The sequence below is a fragment of the Sus scrofa genome, chromosome 4 (genome assembly GCF_054392235.1).
Source record: "Sus scrofa isolate SSC_HxYL_T2T_F1_AM1 chromosome 4, Sscrofa_HxYL_maternal_Yorkshire_Landrace_v2.0, whole genome shotgun sequence".
NCBI lineage: Eukaryota > Metazoa > Chordata > Mammalia > Artiodactyla > Suidae > Sus > Sus scrofa.
Genome location: NC_139386.1, coordinates 124,266,491 through 124,288,464, shown reverse-complemented (window position 1 = coordinate 124,288,464; position 21,974 = coordinate 124,266,491). Strand labels below are relative to the sequence as shown.

General features: G+C 43.1%; 2 protein-coding genes and 1 long non-coding RNA gene across 8 annotated transcripts in view; 2 read left to right on the top strand and 1 right to left on the bottom strand.

Annotated features, from left to right (window-relative positions):
• PLPPR5 (phospholipid phosphatase related 5) overlaps positions 1 to 21,974 on the bottom strand; it is a 120,961-nt gene that overhangs the window by 77,720 nt on the left and 21,267 nt on the right.
• Positions 1 to 21,974, top strand: part of SNX7 (sorting nexin 7) — a 306,908-nt gene that overhangs the window by 268,719 nt on the left and 16,215 nt on the right. The gene's annotated exons all lie outside the window — the stretch shown is intronic.
• On the top strand, positions 34 to 6,950 carry LOC146404228 (uncharacterized). Its single transcript, XR_014844684.1, has 3 exons — positions 34 to 3,236; positions 3,709 to 3,843; positions 4,742 to 6,950. It is a non-coding gene; the product is annotated as an uncharacterized LOC146404228 (long non-coding RNA).

Here is a 21,974-nt window from a genome sequence, read left to right as displayed (position 1 = left end):
TGGTCCAGATTCTTTGCTCAACTATGCTGATTTATGAAAGGACCTCGCTACTTTCCACTGGTGTTTGTACCATTTCATTTGTTTTGGTACGTGGTCTTTAAAATCACCCAGCAGGGTACTAGAGCAAGTGTCATGTGTCATCATATCATTTTATGGATGAGAAAATGAAAGCTTGGGGAGCTTAAATAATTTGCTCCCCATAAGGCTAGTCAGAAGCCAAGAAAAAAATTTCTGACTAAGCCCTAGATCTTCTGACTCTAGAAATAAGACTATGAGAAAAGAAACTGCGGCCAATAGCAAGTTTCCTGTTTTGTCATCATTAAGGTTCACTTTTAGTTCACCTGATCAGGGTTAAATAATGTACTATATAGGGACTCCCCAGCATCCTCTGAAGAAGGGATTTTGGGGTCTATGTGAAAAGTAATACCTGTGATTTTTCAAAATTCTAAGTGGAAGGTAGAGAAGGAGGTCACAGGAGATTAATGTTTAATTTCATTCCAATGTGTGCAACAGATTAAGAGACATCTCTTAATTTTTATGCTTCCTTCTGCCTCCTTTTTCCTCTTTTCTCACTGTATTTCTTCTTCCAAGAAGGTCAGGGGTCAAGGTTTAACCAGAAGATGTTGAGCTGAATTACTTTAAAAGAATCTAGCTTTGCCTATCTGGGAAGGCTGAATTGAACTAGGAAGGGCGAGTCTCCAGCCTTCCAAATCCTTCTGAAATGCCTAACTCTGGTAAAGTAGAGCAGGTGTATGATGAGACAGTTCATCCAGCCTAAACAGGCACAAGGGGTATTTTTTTATGGGTCTGTCAGCTGCCACCAGAGTGCTCGGAGAAACTGACAGATAGACAAGCTGTGTGTCTGACACCTTCTTAGTCCCCGTTCCAAATCACCCTTTCATGCCCTACCCTGCCTGCTCTCTGCTGCTCCATGAAGGAAGTTACTTTCTGAGTTTTCAGTTTCAACTTCTTCCAGGACTATTTTGCTCCCAGAATGTTCCCAATTCTAACATTCTCTCACCAACACCACATCATGAGCATGCTGGATCCCCCCTGACTCTGCCCTCTGAGAGCTCTCGTCTCCTCCACGCCAGGTATCATGAGATCCCCATTTCCAGGCTGGCTCCACCCCCCAGTACCCTGAACCCCCAAGTCACTGTTAACACATCAAAGCTCCCAAATTGTAGTAGATACCCAAGAACTCTTCCTGAATGCCCGAATGAATTCCATTCTCAATAGATCACATCCTCAACAGATCAGAAGGTGTTAGTCTGCTTCTGACCTTTTTTCCTGACTCCCAATAAACACTTTTTTCTGCCTTGGTCCTGAGATGATGGCTCTACTTTATATGCCAGTCCCTATAACCAGATCCTATATGCTTAGCCTCTGACTTGGTGACTCATTTCATTACCAGGTTCCTACTGGACTAAATGCTGCCTTGTCTGGGCTCCTCTTCCCGGTTTTCCAAATGATAACCTGCCTGCCTGTATCTCAGCACATCGCATGTTTCTGAGTTCCCTGTTTATGGCTCAAACATATCTGTCAAAACACTGTCTTGGTCACTATCATTTGGCTGCTACTGAAGGAATCCCCTGAAACTGGGTTAAGAAGAATAGGGAGTTTATTCTAGGGTTGGTGGGTTTTCTCAGGCCCTAGCATGATGGGGGCCCACAACTAGGTCCAGGAATGGAAATTTCTCAGAAGCCCAGGCACCTCCTCTCTTAGTCTCACTCTTTCTCTCTGGAGTCACACTGTCTCTCATCTCATCTCTTCTCTGCATGCCTGACTCATTCTTGTCTTTCTGCAAGCCGGTTCTGCTGCTTCCTTGTGTACACAGTTGCCCCCGTCTCCAAGCTCCCTGCCTGTCTTGAACCTGTCAGCTCGGTTCAAGGAAAATTCAACTAATTAGATTTACTGAACCCCCATTCAAAATCCCCAGAAGGCTCAGCCTGAGACAGGTGTCTCTTCTTGTCCAATTAACCAAGGTTAAAAAGATGTGATGCGGTGTAGGAAACTGCCTCTGTGGGTGGAAGGTTCTCCAAAAAAGGGAGCTGCAGCAATGCCTATTTCAAGCTCCCGTCCATTACATCTTGCTGGACCTCCCCCTTGCTGATTCTTACCCTTGACCAGCGCTTTCCACCATGTTCTCTGGATACTGTGTCCAGCCTGCTTCCTTGGACTTTGTCTCATCAAATGTGTGTGCCTAGACCCTAGTGTCCATTCTCCTGCAGCGGGTTTGTCTACTTCCCATGCTCTAGTTCTTCCTCCTTCACTAGAACATTCACAGAGCTCCTCATCCATATCCTATTTTTTAACTTCCCCCACCCCACCTTCCTAAGTCAAAACTTCCACTGTTACAACTCTGATAAATCCAAGCAATGAAAATAACCTGATTCTTAGGACAGTAAATACCTCGATGCCTCTTGGGTTAAGGGCACAGTGCTGGGCACTGATCTTTAAAGGTTTCTAACCACTCTGGGTGGTCACAGAGTGAAATCATTAATAATGGTATAAGGATGTACATGCTGAGTTTTGACTGGTTTGACCATAAGTATCAGCAGAATATTTAGGGAGTGTCACTGAGTCACTGAGGGCATCTGTGATGGCCATGACTTGTGCCACTAGGACCTCCTGGACTGGGCAGGCTTTTGATGGCCCCAGTTGCCACTCCTCTGGATCAACTAAGTCCCTGCTGAGGCCACACTTCCTGCAGGTTTCTCCCAGAGATGCTGGGCATGGCAGGGGAAGCCGGGTAAGTCCATTTCCCTGAGATGTGGCATGCCTCTAACTGGCAATTTTCGTTTAAAGACTCCCCATGATTCTGGCCAAGTCTTTCTTGGAACGGTGCTGTTCTCTGAGGGTTTTCCTACCCAATCCTGCTTCCTTCCTTCTCCCCTTCACAGGGGCCAGACCTCCGGCACAGTCGGGAGGCTCTCCTGGCCTTCGCAGGCTTACCACCTCGCAACTTTTATCTTTTACCAGCGTTTCTCGTGATAAATTTCTTGTACATCTCATCACAGGTGGTACCCACTTCTAGGAGATCCCAAATGAAGATGCCATCAGGGAAAGATGGGGGTGACCCTGACTACTTGGCAAGGGAGGGTAGTTATGAGACAGATGTAGAAGATTTGGATGCAAGCCACGTTGGGAGGCAGGATTCAGAGAGGAATGGTCGTTCTCCACTTGACCTGAACACAGGCTAAAGTGTATTGAGTCTGCCTTGGACAGAGAATCTGGTCAGTCAATTGCAGACCTAAATTCTGTATTCCCTGATTTCATTTTGTTTTTTTCTCCTGTCCTGTCAGAAGCCCTCCCTAGAGGACTTCATTCCTCCTAAAGCTTTACTAAGCCCTGCTACTATAAAGAATCCTACTTCTCTCTCCTTTGAGCTCCAGAGGCAGGTCTCCAACCACCCATTAAACTGCAACATCTCAGCATGCTCAGATCTGCATGCTGAAGTCATCCAAGCCTTTTCATCCAAAATGAAATCCCTGCTGCCCACCCTGAACCTCTTGCCCAACTTGGACAGACAGACGCAAACCCTCTCACCCTTACATACCATGCTGCAGCCCCACTTCCCTCCTTTCCCTCTATCAACGGCTAAAATTCTACTGCTTCTATATTTTAATTATATTTCACATATGCCCACTCTTATCACTATTGCTATTTTAAAGTCCAGTCCCTCATCACTTCTTTCCTGCATTATAGCATCCTCAGAACTCGCCTCTGCGCTTGCAATTTCCCTGCTCACATTTTGTGCCAACCACATGTCCTATTTATGATGTCCAACGAGTCTTCAGAGCCAATGAAAACACAGGATTTGCCGTACAAGTCTGTTTACAGGTGAGCCTAAACCTATCTTCTTCAGCTTCTGCCACTCTTAGGAGCCTCCAGACATACTGTGTTGTAGCTGCAGCTAAACATTTTCATTCCCCAACACACCAGGCACTCCCATACATTCTGCCTTTCATTCTTGGTCCCTGCTTAAGAGAGGCAACAGTAAGCAGTTCAGTTCTTAAAACAAGATTTACATATTGCACAGTCCAGCCCTCCCTCTCTGCGTTCCAATAGCACTTTGTACATTTATTATGGTATTTTACACACGACTTTATAAGTATCAGTAACATCTGTCTCCTCCACTTAATTGAGAGCTTCTCTGAGACAGGGGCTATGTCACATTTATCTTTATACTTCCCTACTGAAGCACAGTGGCTGGCAATAAATACGCATGGCTGCATGAATGAATGAAATCTAGCTCAATCTGTCCTTATAGACAAGGACACCTATCCAGAGAGAAACACAGAAGTGACATGTGTCTCTTACTGGCACAGCCAGAACCTGAGTCCAAGGTGAGAGCTCTTTTGACCAGAGCCTCTACCTAGAAGTCTGGAAGCATTTCCTGTCATTTTTCCAGGGTAAGCCAGGTCCGCTCTCTGCTCTCTGCTGACACTCCTCCAGGCACAGGTTACACCCTGGAGTCCCGCCACATTCCTCCTTTTCTACCGTCTTAAGGGAAAGCTCTTGGACCCAAAGCACTTGAAAGTTACCTGCACACCTCCTGGGCTCTCCAGGTCTAAGAGAACTCAGTTTAGAAAAAGACTTTCCTGATCCTTTTGCCACACATGCCAGTCTCCCAACAAAGACCAAAAGGGCATCACACCATCTTTCTAACTTTGCCATTATTGTTCATTCATTTTTTTTGAGGCTCCGTTTCCAGCAATCTTTCTTCACATTTCTACAGCATGCTCCGCAGGTGTAACTGCACACCTGGTGCTCTGGTCATTTTCTCACCACTGTCCAGAAGAGGTTCCTAATCGGGAGTCACTGACCACCGTCTTCATTAGATGCCCAAAGCGGCCCTTGGGAAAGATCCCAAGTGGTGGCTTTTGTTCCAGGGAGCGAGGACAAGGGCACAGAGGCCAGAGACGAAGATGCGAAAAGCTTTGTCACTCTGTTACTTTGAGGTTTTCCTTGATAAAATTTCCTTTCTCCCGTGAACTAAGAAAGGAAAGCTGTTTGCAGAGAGAGCTGAGGGGATTAACTGAGATGGACCCCAAGGTGCACAGCCCCTCCCCTGCCTGCCTCCGGCCGCAGGGGCCCAGAAAGTGAGAAAGGAGGACACCTAAGCAGGACACCTGTGGCTCCCCGGGGAGAATCAACCCGATTCCCGTGGGCTAACAGTTCACAGGGGGCAATCTTCCCCCACCGCAGCTGGGAAATACAAGGAAAAGGGAAAAAAGACTCTAGCGGTAGAAGGGGGTGCATAGTAAGAACAGAGCAGTCAACCCCCACCTCATTTGCATCTGCCTTCCAGGACCCCTCACAGGGGCTTGCCAACCTCATCCCACCACCTCCCCTCCTCTGCCAAGAGGACAAGCCCTCTGATTCCTCGGGTCTATAGGATAAGATGCCCACCAAGGGCTCGGGAGCGGATACTGAAGGGCTGTCACTTGAGCAACGGTGTCTGAGCGACGGTGCTGCTCCTTGAATCACTGTCCCCTCCCAGTCCACTCACCTGGTGGAATGAGTGGGACCCCCCATCCTCACCCAGCCGGATAATGAAAGCCCTACATTCCACAGACCAACCAAAACGGAGGACTCTGTTCCCTGTGACACACCGTCCTCTCCCTAAGCCACTCCATCCGGTCTTACTGAACTCAGTGTTGGCGGCACGAAGCTCCCTGAACCCGACACCTTGCTTATGGAGCCGGATCGACACACTCCCCCATCCGAAATGACCCAGCCATGTCTCCAACGCATTTTTGAGGACAGATCTAGTATCCGGTTCTCTTTCTCATCTTTTACCCAGTTTGGCAACAAGTCAAAAGTCCCACCTTGCTGATGAACAGCGACCTACAAAAAAAGCAGGTGTGAGTCATAAATCATCAAGCATAACTGTCTCTGTAATGAGCACATAACGCTGCTCTCACAGCTCAACCCCTGGAGGCTGACCCTCTGTGATCCATATTTCTTAATGACAAAATGCTGAAGTTAGTTTCTCCTGGAAGATAACATCATGACAGATGCATCAAACATCAACTTCCAAATGACTTAATGTTTTCATTTATAAAAATCCAATTAGAAATTCCTCTTCCCTTCAACTGGCGGTCACTCAAAGATATCCCGGCTTCACTGGTTTGACATTAGCACACACAAAAAAACCATTTCAGGTATATTCCAGCAACCAGTGAGATGGCACCTGACTTGTGTCTCACATACTTCAGATATATGTCAACTAATATCTGAAAAGCAACTTTTAAAAGCAACTTATAAAATTTAGTAATGGCACAAATGGAAGTTTTCAAAAGTAGGAGGGTACTGAGTTTATATGTAGGTGTCTATCAAACACACTATGCATTCTTGGGTATTGCAAAGACACATAGAGAGAGACAGCTCATTTCCCCTCCAGCCAAAGAAAGTTCTAAGCTACATGAAGAGGTGAAAAGCTCCACTGGCTACCATCTCATTAGCTTTGTGCCATGAGATATGGAGACACTGAAGTTTCTTCTGTGTGTATATGAATTTCACCCTTGAAACATTTCTGAGTGAAACTGAGGTTAAGAGAGAGGAGAATAATTTGAACCAAAGAAGGAATATCGTTAGTGAAGCCACAGTTGTAAAATGTCTCCCAGCAAATAAGAAGCCATGCAGGACTTGGAGAATAGACTCCTGGTTGCCAAGAGGGAAGGGGACGGGAAGGGAGTGGGATGGATGGGGTGCTTGGGGTTAATAGGTGCAGACTGTTGCCTTTGGAATGGATTAGCAATGAGATCCTGCTGTATAGCACTGGGAACTATGTCTGGTCTCTTATGATGGAGCATGATAATGTGAGAAAAAAGAATGTATACATGTTATATATAACTGGGTCACCATGCTATACAGTAGAAAATTGACAGAACACTGTAAACCAGCTATAATGGAAAAAATTAAAAATCATTATACAAAAAAAAGAAGCTATGGGTATGTCTTGGTATAACCTGTGTGTATTTCATAAGTTGACCACCAAAAACATAGGTTCTCACTTTCAAACTATAACGCTGCTGTGCGAAGTGGCTACCCAGTCTGGACCAATATTTTTTGCACATCTGCCTCCAGGAGAGGACACCAAAGGATAACAGTTACGCACCAAAAAGACAAAAATTCAGGTGTCTTCCCCATGCTCACTGCTGACTGGAAGCAGAGAGATTTCTGGGCCCAGCACCTGTTGGTGCCACAAGACAGAAGGAGTCAAGGTCCCCAGGTCGGCAGCCCTGGACAGTTACATGAACACATGATAAACTCTCTTGTAGGAAGCCAGTGAAACACGGGTGATGTGTTATAGCAGTGAGAACTTTCAAATTTCCCTGTTTTTCATAAAGTACTAAGTCTAAGGCTCAGAGTGTTCAGCAGAAAATAACTTGCTAAAATTAAAAAAAAATTATTAGTTTTCACTGTATTCATGTTATGGTTCCCTTCCATTTATCAGGTGAAACTAGTATTCCATTTATAGCAATTATATGTTTTCTTTTATAATAATTTGTTAGTAAAGTAGATTGATTTAAAGGAAAAAAATCAAGGACAGTTGAGGTTATATGCAATCATAATAGAAATCATGAAGGTGGTACTCTGAGAGGCAAATTTGGGAAACATTGAATGTTTAATAAAAAGCTGGCTTAAAGCTTCTGCACGACCAAAGAAACAATCAGCAAAATAGAAACACAGACTATAGGACAGGATAAAACATATGCAAATCATCTATCTGATAAGGGGTTATTATTCAAAATATATAAAGAACTCACAAATCTCAAGAGCAAAACCACCACCCAATTAAAAAGTGGGCAGTTTTCCAAAGAAGACACACAAATGGCCAACAGACACATGAAAAGGGGCACGGCATCACCAGTCATCAGGAAATGCAAACCAAAACCGCAATGAGATGGCACCTCCTTGACAGAATGGCTATTATCAAAAAGACAAGAGATAAGTGTCGGTCAGGGTTTAGAGAAAAGGCAACCCTTGTGCACTGCTGATGGGAACGCGAATTAGTACAACTACTATGGAAAACAGTGTGGAGATCTCTCGAAAAAATTAAAAATAGAACTACCATATAATCCAGCAACCCCCCTTCTGACTGGTATTTTTCCAAAGGAATGGAAATCGGGATATCGAAGAGCTATCTGCACTCCTATGTTCACGGTGGCTTTATTCACAATATTTAAGATATGGAAACAGCTGCGAGTATCCATTTATAGATGAACGGATAAAGATGAGGAGGCCAGACAGACAGATATAGATATGGTTATAGACACGGATATATCTAGAAACTCTAATGGGTTCCAGCCACTAGTGTTTTAATAGGCCCTCCACGCTCCCTACAGAAGGTATATATATCTTGATGGATTGAATAATCCATTGAATAATCCATGGGATAAATGAAATCCTACAGCTTGGGACACCTTGAATGAACCTGAAGGGCATTATGCTAAGTGAAATAAATCAGACAGAGAAAGACCAATACTGTATAGTATCACTTCTATATGACACCTAAAAAAAGGGGGGGGGGAGAGTCATACTCAAAACCCATAGAAACAGAGTAGAAGGGTGGTTTGAATCCCAAGGCCTAGGAAGTTGGGAAATGGAGTGATATTAGTTAAAGATCACGGACTTCCAGTTATAAGATTAACATCTTCTGAGGGTTTAATGTACCATGTGGTGATTATAGCTAAAAACACTGTATTATATACTTGAATGTGGCTAAAAGAGTAGATCGTAAACCTTTTCACACACACAAATGGTAATGATATGATGGTAGGGAGGGATTCGCGAAAGCTCTGAAGCAATCATTCAGCAAGATTAAAGGTATCAAATCGACACCTGTCTGCCTTAAACTTACACAATGTTATATGTTAATTATATCTCAGTAAAGTTGAGGAAAAAATATTTCAAAAAAAAACCTATTTAGCATGTACTATGTTTTAGGGACTCTTCTCCGTGGTCTGCAAATACTTAGGAATTTAATATTTAAAACAACCCTATAAGGTAGGTCTTGTTATTGAAATCCAGTTACAGATGCAGCATATAAAGTGTACATAAAGTGCCTAGGGTTGGTGAGAGAGGAACTAGCATCCGAACCCAAAGCAGTCCATCTCCTGAGCACATGCTCTTCATCTTGTGCTAAGAACCACGTTACCAGCAGTGGTGAAGACGGGGGTGTGTGGCAACCAGGAGGCCCGGATACCCTAGGGAGAGAACAATTTTAGTGAAGCAGTGGGTCAAAGGCAGATGAGATAGAAGGATATGACGTCAAGAACTAGATTTGTTCCTGTAAATTAAGGTTTGTTGTCTTTCAAAACAAGACCCCTGCTAAAAGGCGGATAGCAGGAGCTAAGAAACACATGAAGCTGTCATACCAACCAATGTCTGGGACAACGTTATGAAATCATTTCTTAATTGGGAAGCCAGCGGAAAGGGATGTGTCTATTTCGAGAGTGCTCTATGGGCGGAGGTTCTCAGGTGTGGTCCCCCCACCTGCAGCATTAGCAGAGCCTAGGAACTTGATGGAAATGCAAATTCTCGGGCCTTGTCCCAGACCTGCTGACTCAGAAACTCTGGCTGGGGTTCCAGCCATTAGTGTTGTAATTAGCCCTCCAAGCTCCCTACAGGATATTTCAAGGGGTCTGAAACTCCTGATTACCGCAAGTTTAAATTTTTCAGGGGTACTTTAAAAGGGATTTCTAGATATTTATCTGAACAAATAATTAGTATGTACTTGTACTGTGCAAAGTGCTATTCTAGGCATTGTGGTGAAGGGTGGGATTGCAGAAGGAGAGATTAAAGGAAACCTAAAATAACAGGAAACCTAAGACTCTCACTTTCCAGATGTTTTACATGAGATCTGGAGCAATAAAGGACCCTGACAAGCTGCCCGATGCTCAGCACCACAGCAGGCGTGCTCACCCTGAGGCTCAGAGTCCACTTTAAAAAAAAGGTTTAATTAACTTATCATTTCTTTTTATTTTATTGAAGTATAATTGATTGACAGTGTTGGGCCAATGTCTGCTGTTCAGCATAGTGACCCAGTCACGCACACGCATTCATCATCTCATACTATCCTCCATCACGTTCTATCTCAAAAGATTGGACACAGTTCCCTGTGCTCTACAGTAGGACCTCATCGCATACCCATTCTAAGTGTAGTCATTTGCATCTACTAACCCCAAACTCCCAGTCCATCCCACTCCCTCCCTCTCCCCCTTGGCAACCACAAGTCTGTTCTCTATGTCTGAGTCTGTTTCTATTTTGTAGGTAAGTTCATTTGTGCCATATTTTAGATGCCACATGTAAGTGATATCATATGGTATTTATCTTCTCTTTCTGACATAATTCACTTAGTCTGAGAAACTAGTTGCATCCATGTTGCTGCAAATGGCATTATTTTGTACTTTTTATGGCTGAGTAGTATTCCATTGTATGTATGTGTCATGTCTTCCAAATGCATTCGTCTGTCGATGGACATTTAAGTTATTTCCATGTCCTGGCTATTTTGAACAGTGCCACAATGAACACAGGGGTGCATGTATCTTTTTGAATTATAGCATTGTCCGGATATATGCCCAGGAGTGGGATTGCTAGATCATACGATAGTTTTATATTTAGTTTTCTGAGGAACCTCCATAATGTTTTCCACAGTGGTTGTACCAATTTACATTCCCACCAACAGTGAAAGAGGGTTCCCTTTTTTCCATACCCTCTCTGGCATTTGTTATTGCACTTTTCACTATGGCTGAATCGCAGGAGGGCAGCAGGGAAATTGCCAGCTTCCCAGTCTATATGGATGCACACACATGTGATACTAGTGAATGAATGCAGAAGGGATGAGATGACCGTAAGTGCTGATTGAGGACTGTGACCAAACACCCCTGCAGAAAGGGATCCGGTCTAAGCAGTCTGGTGGAAATTAACTTTCCAGGGCCTGAGCACTAGAGAGCAGAGGATGGAGAAATATGACCTGGGATGTTTGCTCCAAGCACAGGAAAGGCATGCCTGTGTCTCCCCAGCAGCACAGCACGTGTGGCTCTAGAACCTGAATGCCTGGGGTTGAGTCCTGCCTTTACCTCTTAGTTGAACGACCTTAGGTAAGTCACACAGCTTCTCTTTGCCTCGGTGTCTTCATCTGTAAAATGAAGATGATACAAACGATGCCATCATGGGCTGTGGTAGAGATTAAATGAGTTCATGGTTATAAAATTCTTAGAAAGAGGAGCTAGCAGGGTAAGCATGATGCACGTTTTAGCCAACATGATGTGACCTTGAAGAATCTGTCCACCTCAGACCTGTGATGGGTTAATGCTGTGACGAAGGAGTCTGCAGTGCCTGAAATAGCATCTGGGATGCCTGGAATAGCATCGCAGAGCAGTCTGATAAGCTGGGGTAACGTGAAAGTCCTGACACTCACTTTGGGGTGCATATGTGTGTATGTGTGTTGTGTTTGGTGTTGGAGGGCAGGGGAGAGGAGCATGAGGACATCTGGTCTACTTAACAGCACGACACTTCTTTTTTTTATTTTTTGTTAATGACTAGAAGCTTGTGAAAACCATCAAAAAAAAAAAAAAACTTCTCTAGTTAAAACAAAAGCTGCTAATTAAACTTTACATGATCTTCGGACTCTGCCCAACCATTCACAAAATGCAGTGAACATAAGCTAGGAGAAAAATGAATTATAAAAGCACTGTCATACAAATTCATTGGGCCTATTCGGAGGGTTTTTTTAAAAAAATGTTAACATACAAGGTCAAATTCTGCATGTTCACAAATCTGTAGGCCAGGATTGTTATAACGTACCTGTCATTCTTCAAAACAGCTGGCTCATTAATTAATAAAAACCTATGTACAGGTTATTAGCTTGCTTTCAAGCTCTTCTAAAGTACACATTTGAATTACTTTCCACAGCTCTGATCAACAATAAAAAGCAATGCCATAAGAGGTAAATATTCTTTGGAACTTGGAGATAACGGAGTTTTTAGAAATGAGCCTTTGAAGCACAAGCAATAATTATATATCCCTATGTCAGTGCTTCTAAAACTAAGTTCAGCTGGATGTTAAGTGGCTTTTTAAAGGGGGGTTGGAAGGAGACTCTTGGACAAAAAACCAAAACCAAAACCAAAAAAAAAGCAGCTAAAAGCTGCAAACCATAACCCCTCCTGGAGATTCACAATGCACTAGTGCACGTCAAGACTCATGATTTCTAGCTGCCCTGTGATAGTATTATTTTACTATCTTCATTTTACAGATGACACTAAAATGCAGAGATACTATTTGACTTAATCAAGGGTATTCAGGTAATAAGACATGAAGCCAGGACTTGCTCAACTTTATGCAGTCCAGTTCTGGAGCTTAACCTGACATGACAATGTTTTATTATTTTGCTTTATTTTAGGAAGAAAAGTCTGGCAGTTAAAACTTTTTCGTCTAAACTTGCTGCATGTACAAGTGTGATTTCCTCTCATTAGCTTTCCTGCATGACCCAAAGCATGACAATCTGTTAAAGAAAACTGCTTTTACTGCCCAGGGTTTCCCAAAGCTATTTGATTTTAGCAGTCTATTTTGTGGGGACAATCCTAAGTATCTGGTAGAGGTTGTAGCCCAGAAACCAGGCAGAGGAAGTAAAAGCAAAGCCTTTTTTTTTTTTTTTTTTTTTTAAAGAAGAGAAAAATTCACATTTAGGAAAGATAAGCTGGCATAGCTATTTATGATAATTGCATAAAAGAATTAGGGCTCTTTAGAACAAAAACGTAAAGCTGAGATAGGCTAACTTCATAAAGCAACAGGAACGCATTCGCTGCCTCTCCCTAGTTATCAGGAAGAGGAAGGAAGAACGTTTAAACAAAAGAGAACAAGTATAATGCAGACAATGAGAGAGGAAAATATCACTCTAAAAAATGACCCAGGTGGAAAATAAAGAGGCATTTAAGTGGGACTCTGAGATGTATTTGTGCAGCAGAAAGTGGTCAGGAAAGACGAGCGGAATCTGCGTGACCCTTCCAATTGATGGCTAAGAAAGAAGGACATTCTGCCCCCACAGTACGGAAGAGCCGTACTTTCCCCCACTGGACTTCCTCGAGGTGTCTGCTGGCAACTGAATCCTGGGAGGATTCTCCAAGGACCTGAGTCAACGCAGTGACCCTTCGTGACGGTGGACAGTAATTGCAGCTCCTTTTCTTCTGTCTTTTTTTTTTTTTTGACTAGTTCAGAGAATCAGTGCTGCTGTTTGGTGCGATGTCTATTGCACCAAAATACAAATCTCTGCTGTACAAGAGGACGGAGTCTTCAGTGGTCACCTTCAAGGGACCTCCCCCCATGAAGGGACTGTGCCCTCAACAGCCTAAACTCTGAAACTCTGGGGAACACTCTCCTTTTCGTGAAAATAGGCGTTTTTGAGGGGACAGCTCTGGCGGAGAATGCAGAAAGAGTACTCCCTGCAATTTCAAACTCATCATACGGATCTGCCCCGGAGACCACCTTCTACCTGGTTTTCCTGGTTTTCATCTCTCATCCTTAAACAGGCAGCTGGGACAAATGTCTCCTAAGGCCACTCATTTTTACTGGAAAAGATGACTAGACATTTGAAGGATTTTATTTTTAACACACGTTCACGGGAAGAGTAAATGTTGCTTATGCAGGAAATCCGTCTACTTTACCAAGTCATTAAAAATGCTGATGAGAATGTACAAAGACCAGCGTGATTGAGACCCAAAAATAAATGAATGAGATGAATCTTGGCACATAAGCTGGTTTTGCAGCGTGGCCTGACTTGTACTCGGTATACTTTCCAGCTTACTGCCCCCAAATGTGTTAGGAAAAGCTACAGTTACCATGTAAATGTTCAAACTGGAACAGCTCTGATTCGGTGGAATGTATTAAGTAAGCCAATGTAAAGGTGTCCAATGTATAATGGGAAATATATTTTAGAAAACTAATCATCCCAAATACCCTTAATTTACGCTTATGATGCATACATATTTCTTATATAAATTCATGAATACACTCCCTTCGTTGTCATGTTAAAAAATGATACATAGCACTTACCATGGACCAGGTCCTGCTGCAAACACTTTACACATATCAATTCAACAAGGTTCTCACCCCTACCTGGTGAAGTCGGATGACCATCCTTTTTTACAGATAAGGAAACCGGGACACAAAGAAATGAAGTCATTTTCCTAAGTTCGCATAGCTAATGGCAGGCGTGAGAGTCAAATCCAGGCAGAGAAACTCCAATTTTAATGCCAGACGTATTATTAAAGATTTTTGCAGGAATGGAGTCAAAGCACTTTTAAAACATCCAGTGGTAACCTCCTTTACCACTCAATGTCAAACCCTACACTCTAATAGTTTATTAGTTTGCTTAATTTGGGGATGAAAAGTTTAGCAGTTAAAATTTTGCATCTGAACTTCTGCACTTATGAATATAATTTCCCCCAATTAGCTTTTCTGAGTAAAGCACGAATACTGGCATTTGTTCCTTAAAAAACAACAACAACAACAACAACAACAACAAAACAGTTAGATGAGGCTTCTAGAGAAGATGTTCTAATGAACAGTTACTTTTACTCAAAAGAAGAGGGCAGGGTCTTCGTGGTTGGGCAGCGTGCAGTGGCTAGGAATATTAACTTCTGCAATGTCTTCCCAGCCTCCTGAATCTTCTTTTTAGAGTCAGCCTGGTACCCTGCAATGTCATTTTGAAGTATTGGTGGTGATGGGGCAGTTTCGTGGGAGGTTCGGATACTATTAGCAGGAAGTTGATTTAAAAACCTTGAAGGAAAAATACGGATTCATATTCTTCTTTGAAAGAATAATAATTTATGTGCAGAAGTTTAATAGAATAGTAGAAGCCTATAGAACTGATCTTAGAATTTTTTTTATTCGTTTGAGTTATGAAGGGAAAAAAAAAAAAAAAACCCCACGACTTTGAGGTCCACTATCTATTCCATATACAGCTGACTCCGTTTCCACGCTATTCTCCCACCACCACTCCCCACGAGATTCGGATTAACGTTTACACGTATTTGAACATGAATGTTAACAAACGGCCCTTAGACAAGAATCCCTGACTTTTATGCTTGGGAAGAAGTCAGTCTTATCCACCCCCTTTATCTCAGAAAGCCAGGCATACCCTTAGGTTCCAAGCCTGGCATAATCTTAGATTCTGCTTCTCCACTGAGTCCTACCGCAGGCTGTCAAAATATTTAGAGTCATCGTACCTCAGCAGTTAGCAAGTGTGTTGCTGGAAACAGCAAATGTCAACTCAAAGCCCTGGGGCACCAAGGTCCAAGACTATGAGCATCATTATCCAGCGTGGGGTTTAGAAGCAGTCTTCCTCTGTTCTGCGCTTCCTATTTCATTCAGAAGCAAAATGAGTCCTCTCTGATCCCTTTTATTGTATGGAATATTTTTGTGGTAATGGTGCTGGTTCCTTCTCATGTTGCCCCAGAGGGCACCAGCCCCCTAGGGTCTCCCCCGGTATCATCTGGGTGACAGATCGGTGGCAGCACTTCAGAAGGTTCAACAAACTCCTATGCACAGAGTCCAGCACTAACCACTGTGCAAGGAACAAGAACTGCTCCAGATCCTCTGGCTTCTACCTCTGACCTACTCACAGGGGACCTGGGAAGGGTCGGGCCTGAACAGACGCTGGGGGAAAGAACCGGAGGCCTCTCATGGGTTTGACCAGAGGAACCTCCCTTAGCGGCCTCTCCTTCCAACTCCCATGGGTGCTACAGGGCATTTCAAAATCACAATTTTCTGACCCACTGTTTATTACATTTCACAGTTGGCAGGCATTTTTGAGAATTCTGGGACTCAGGGTCAAAAGGTAAACTGTTCACAGGTAATTGAAATTCTATGAATATTTGAGTGTTATGACATATATAGCACTCAAATACTCAAAAAAAAAAAAATCCCTCAAAAGGCAACAGGAAACAATTCTACTTAATGAGCAATTCTGAGCAGTTTTCCAGCCAGCAGTTTTAGATAGCTATTAAAATCTCAATCAAGTTTTCTTTCAAAATCTTAATTATAATCTCTCCATACGAACTGAAGCAAAAGAGTGTGAACATGAACCTGTTATGTGCGGTACTGATCATTCTAAAGGTTTATTTAATATCAGTAGTTATAATTCATTTCAACATTAGAATATTCAAGCGAATTAAAATTCTGCACATTTGGAAATAAAACTAAAACCTTATTTAATAAACATTGATTGAACCCTAACTTATGTGTAGCAGACACAGGTGTTTACCTAATCAGTGTTAACTGTCCCTCTTCCTAACACGGCCTTGATTTTGCTCAGTTAACAACCTCCTCTCCTGGCCGTGATCTACAGGAGAAGCAGGGCCACCCCCCCACCCCCACCCCCGGCCTCCAGGGATGAATGATCTGTCAAGCCCTGATGACCTCATCTGTGACCAGCTTAGGCCTGGACATGTCATGGATTCTGCCCAGGAAGAGATGAGGCGACTTCTGCTAGGACTGGGTGCCTCTGAAATAGGGATTCTTCTTCTTTTTTTTTTTTGGAAATAGGGGGTTCTTGCTTCTTCTAGACATCATCATGTTTGCATATGATTTCTAGACGATGAGTGGCCCCTGGGCAGGTGCGAGGGGAGAGAGCAAAAGCAGAGTAGATACATGTTATGTCAGAAGAGAAACCTGGATCTTCTGTCTGTGGTTCAGACACTGAATTGGTCATTTCTGAGCCCTGCTAACTTGCCACTCTGTTTTGTGATGTAATAACCTTTCCTTATTGTTAAATGGTCAAGTCAGAGTTTTCTGTTACTTGCAGATGATAGCCCTCTAATTGGTCAAAGAATAGGCCTTGAATTGTGAAGTACTATGGAGGATACAATTTTAAACATATAAATAACAACCAGACAGAAAATCAACAAGGAAACATAAGCTTTAAAGGACACCCTGGATCAGACAGACTTAACTGATATTTATAGAACATTCCATCCCAAAGCTGCAGAATATACAATTCTTCTCAAGTGCACATGGAACATTCTCCAGGATAGATCACATCTTGGGTCATAGATCGAGCCTTGGTAAATTTTTAAAAATTGAAATTGTTTCAAGCGCCTTCTCCAACACAATGCTATGAGACTAGAAGTCAACTATAAAGAAAAAAAAAAAAAAAAACCACAAACTCTTGAAGCTACACAATATGCTATGAAACAACCAATGGAACACCGAAGAAATCAAAGAGGAAATTAAAAGATACTTAGAGACCAATAGCAATGAAGATACGACACTCCAAAGTCCATGGGACACAGCAAAAGCAGTTCTAAGAGGGAAGTTTATAGCAATACAACCTTATCTCAGGAAACAAGAAAATTCTTAAATAAACAACCTAATCTTACACCCACATGTAAATACAAATAACTACAAGACCATGCTGGTAAATGCAGGGGTTGAAAATAGGACGGGAATACATTAAATGGGTGATGGTAGGATGGAGAATGAGAAGGAAAAATATCATGAAAATTAATTTTTTTTTTTTTTTTTGGCACATGGCTTAAAAGGATAGGGCTATGTTGACCACACGCGAAGTCAGAGTGTGGACTAAGGAGTAAGACAGAGAGAAGGAGCAGGAAAAGGAGCCTTATAGGTGGGGTGACCATATAATTTATCATTCAAACGACTACACTTTTGAGGATGAAATGGGAGCTGCGTAGTACTGATAACAGGACAAGAGGAATCAACCAGGGCTGACCCAGACACACCAAAGCATACGGTTCCCACAATTATAGGGCAAAAGGAGAACAGAAAGTCTCAGAGGAGGAAAAGTATACGCTATTCTTGAGAAACAGTACGTGAGCCAGTCTGGCTTGAATGCAGACCAGAGAGGGGGGCCTCATGGACCAGGATGCAAATGCCCTGAGATCCAAGGGAGAAGTTGGGGCTTAATTTTGTTCACAGTTGGAGGTGATAACATTTCTGGGCAGGGGAGTGGTGAGATCAGACCTAAGCTTCGGGAAGATCCATGCAGAAGCAGAGGAGACTAGTGAGAGCAGAGGAAAGCCGGGTTAAGTAGCTGTTGCAGTGATCCTTCGGGATGATGAGCCAGGCTTACAGCAGTGGGGAAGCGAAGCAAGCCCGTGCCAACAGCGCAGAGGAGAAACAGGCTTATGGGTAAGTTCTGAGATCCCCTGCCACTGGGGAGTAGGAAACAGAGACGGGGCAAAACAAGGGACACAGAGCAGGAGCGTCAATGAGATGGAAGAACAAGATCACATCAAGGAAATCAGGAGACGAGAGGATGGGGGGGGGGGGCGCTGATTGGTGTTTCGAAGAAATGGAGGACCTTAATAATGTCCAAGCAAGAAGACTGGTGGTGGCGACCGCCGAGAAAGCAGGGAGGGAAGCAGAAAACTTGTTCCCAGTGCCTTTGCCTTTCACAAACCCTGTCAGTTGAGTCCACGCAGCACTCCCCAGTCTAACTGTACATGACCTGACGATGGGTTGGGCTTAAATAATGACATCAACACCATGAGGTGCTGAAGGTGGGACTCTGGAGTGGATGGCAGTGTTTCATTCCACTTCATTCCCAGCTCTGTACCTCCCCTCCCCTGCCCTCTGCACAAAGCCAGGGTCACTGGAGGACACTGCTTTCCTCCCTGACCCCAGCTTTCAGCTCAGCTCTCCCTGACCTCTGAAAACTCGGACCTTTGGCAGAAGAGATCTACGGGGCTACAGCCCAGGCTCTGTGAGTCAAAATCAAGTCTATGCTGCTAATTCAAGCTGAACGTTCTGGCCTATATTTGATAAGGAGATGGATGCGTCGTTCTTAAAAGGCAATTTCAACTGTGTGCCTGCTTTCTGCCGGCTGAGCCCAGTTCTTGCGTCTCTGCCTTGGTCACCTCTTTGGCACCCCGGTCCCCCTATGGATGAGACGGTCAGTCCTCTCTTGTCTTCCAGGCAGTGGAGTTCTTCTGTTTAACCCCATCTGGTAACAAAGGCCCTTTTCTCTAACTTAGCAACAGATTATCCTAACACACACCAGCTCCTGGATGCCTGGGGGCTGTGTTCCACCCAATATCAGAACATGCCAGTATCCGGCCTCCCTGAGGCAGACTTTCCTACAGTACTTCTCTGCTGCAATTTTCCTTTCCAGAGCCCATGTCCTGCCATAAGACCAGCTAGATGTCCAGGGCACTTTTAGGTGAGTCTATTGGGGCTACTCAATTGTTTCCACATCCCAGCTCTTCCCGATTTAGGACACTTCATTGGGTTACAGAATGGGTCTCTGCCTTGCCTGTCCTCATACACAGGAGCAGGTTTCTGCATCCCATCTCATCTTTGCAAAGAGCATCCTGACAAGTGGGAACACTTGGTGGAACCAGAGAGAAACAGATTCTGCATTGTTCCCCTGCATTAACAAAAACCATGGCATGTGATCCATGTACTTGAGGAAGCGGTGAGAAGCTCTGATCCACACATACAGATGAATGGAAGGTTGTAGGAGTATTTTTTTTTTTTTTTGCCAGGATTTGCAGTATGAATAAACAGTCAGTGATGATTTTTGGTGACAGTACTTGAATTAAAAGTATGACTATAGCCCATGTATAATTTCAAATAGTAAAGCACTGATTTCTTTCGATAGCTATCCAGTCTAATTTGATGCTTCTAATAATCAAGCACAAGCAGGAACATAAGCTTCTCTGGATAAGGGTATCTGCTTGGAAAAAGGATTGGCTGGAATCCAGGCACAGCCACATAATTAGCACCTTCCGTAAAAGTGAAGGAAGAGAGAAACACTTCCCGATTTCCAAAGACATCTGGGCCCGAACTCTATCACACCAACAAAGAATAAATAATACGTCCTCTTGAGGGTGGTGATGGACAGCACATGTTAACATTTGTAGTTTTTTTTACACAATTTTCCCACTACATTGTGAGATTCCTTTCCACTGTCTAACCTCCATGCCCAGCAAGTTGTCTGGCCCGTAAGAGACATTCACTGAGTTGTCTGAAAGACAAATGAATGAATGAAGGAATGAAATAGAGAAACAAAGATGTGCATGAACGTGTGCTAGAACTGCAGCCTTTAGAACACCTGCTGCCTCTATGGTTGCTGAAGATAAGACAAAGTCTTATTTTATTTTATTTTTTTTAAAGCAAGAATGCCTAAATGATGCCTTGAATAACCTCCCTCCACATACTTCTTTAACGTACACAAAAAGCTGGCAAAAGGAAGAGGTGATTGGGGGAGACTCCATATGGAGAAATCAATGCCTTTCTCCCACAGAAAAATTCATGGGAGGGAAATCTACAATATGCCCTGATCTAAATTTAAGCTTCAAGGGTGTTCTAATATTTTCATACCTTTCTCTAGGTTTTAACCTTGATGGGAAGAGTATCTTATTTCAAAAAGTGCTTTAAAAAGCATATTTGAAACAGTAACAGTAAATCAAGTATGAGTTAAGTCTCAGACAACTTTAAAAATCTATTGAGGTGTGTCTTCTGAAGTATAGCTCAAAACGGTGCACATAAGTCCAAAAGTATTCCCTAAAATCAGGGAAAGAGAGGACTAGGAAACCACTAAGTTTCTGTAAGATAACAGAAACAAAAATGTCTAGATCTGTTGCCACGGGCCTCAAGCCCTTACTAGGCTACTGAGTATACACGTAAGGTGGCTGGTCCAGACGGAGATGTGCTGAGTGTAGGACACACACTGGATTTCAAAGACCCCATACAAAAAGCAATGGAGGGAGTTCCTGTTGTGGCTGCAGCAGAAAGGAACCTGGCTAGTATCCATGAGGATGTGGGTTCAATCCCAGGCCTCACTTTGTGGGTTGGGGATCCGGCATTGCTGTGAACGGTGAGCTGTGGTGTAGGTTGCAGATGTGGCTCGGATCTCATGTTGCTGTGGCTGCGGTGTAGGCTGGTGGCTGCAGCTCTGATTAGACCTCTAGCCTGGGAACCTCCTTATGTGGTGGTGTGGCCCTAAAAAGCAAAACATAAATAAGTAAATAAATAAATAACTTATTGATAAATGTTTATATTGATTACCTGGGGAAAATATATTTTGGATATATAGGGTTAAGTAATATAAATTCTTAAAATAAATTTCACCTGCTTTGTTTTTTAAATAATAGATAATTTAAAATATAGTTTGTATGATATTTCTATTTCCAGATTCTGTTTTTACATCCCCCAGCCCATCATGATTGCAGATGGCTCAGGAGGTCCTAGGGGTTTTGGAGGAGGTAGAACAGAGGGAAGACCTGCCTGGGTATCAAGGATATAAATCTGCAGGCATTTATTTAGTGTGTACCGCTGACCGAGTCCCTGGGGTAGAAATACGAAATTAAATAGGAGAGGTTTAGAAAACTTTTCATTATGTTTCTTTATCATAGGGTCTTGGTCCTTAAAAGATAAAATTCTCTATGATAGACACTCCACCAAACAACTGAGCCTACATTTGAAGATGGATTAAATAAATACACGTGAAACTCTAGCAAACAGGATGGGTATTTTAATCCACTGACATTTGTCATGTTCCTGAATTAGATCCAGCTCTGACGTGTCAGTCACAGCCAAGGTCTAACCTGAAACAATCAATTCGCCATCCATCATTCCTACAGAGTATAACTAAAACAAGCAGGTCAGAGAAGAATGAACTCATAAAGGGTGTACCTTGGGTTATTTTTTTCCCCCAAACTTCTTTCCTAAAGCAACGTTATTATTGTTTCTATAGACACATGCCAATGCATCTAGAACTTCTAACTTGGTTTTTCTTGACTATGAATTTTTGCCAATCAACCAGCATTTTTTATTTATTTATTTTTTTTTAGGGCTGCGCCCATGGCATATGGAGGTTCCCAGGCTAGGGGTCAAATCAGAGCTGTAGCCGCTGGCCTACACCACAGCCAGAGCAATATCAGATCCAAGCCACAACTGTAACCTACACCACAGCTCACAGCAACAACACCAGATCGATA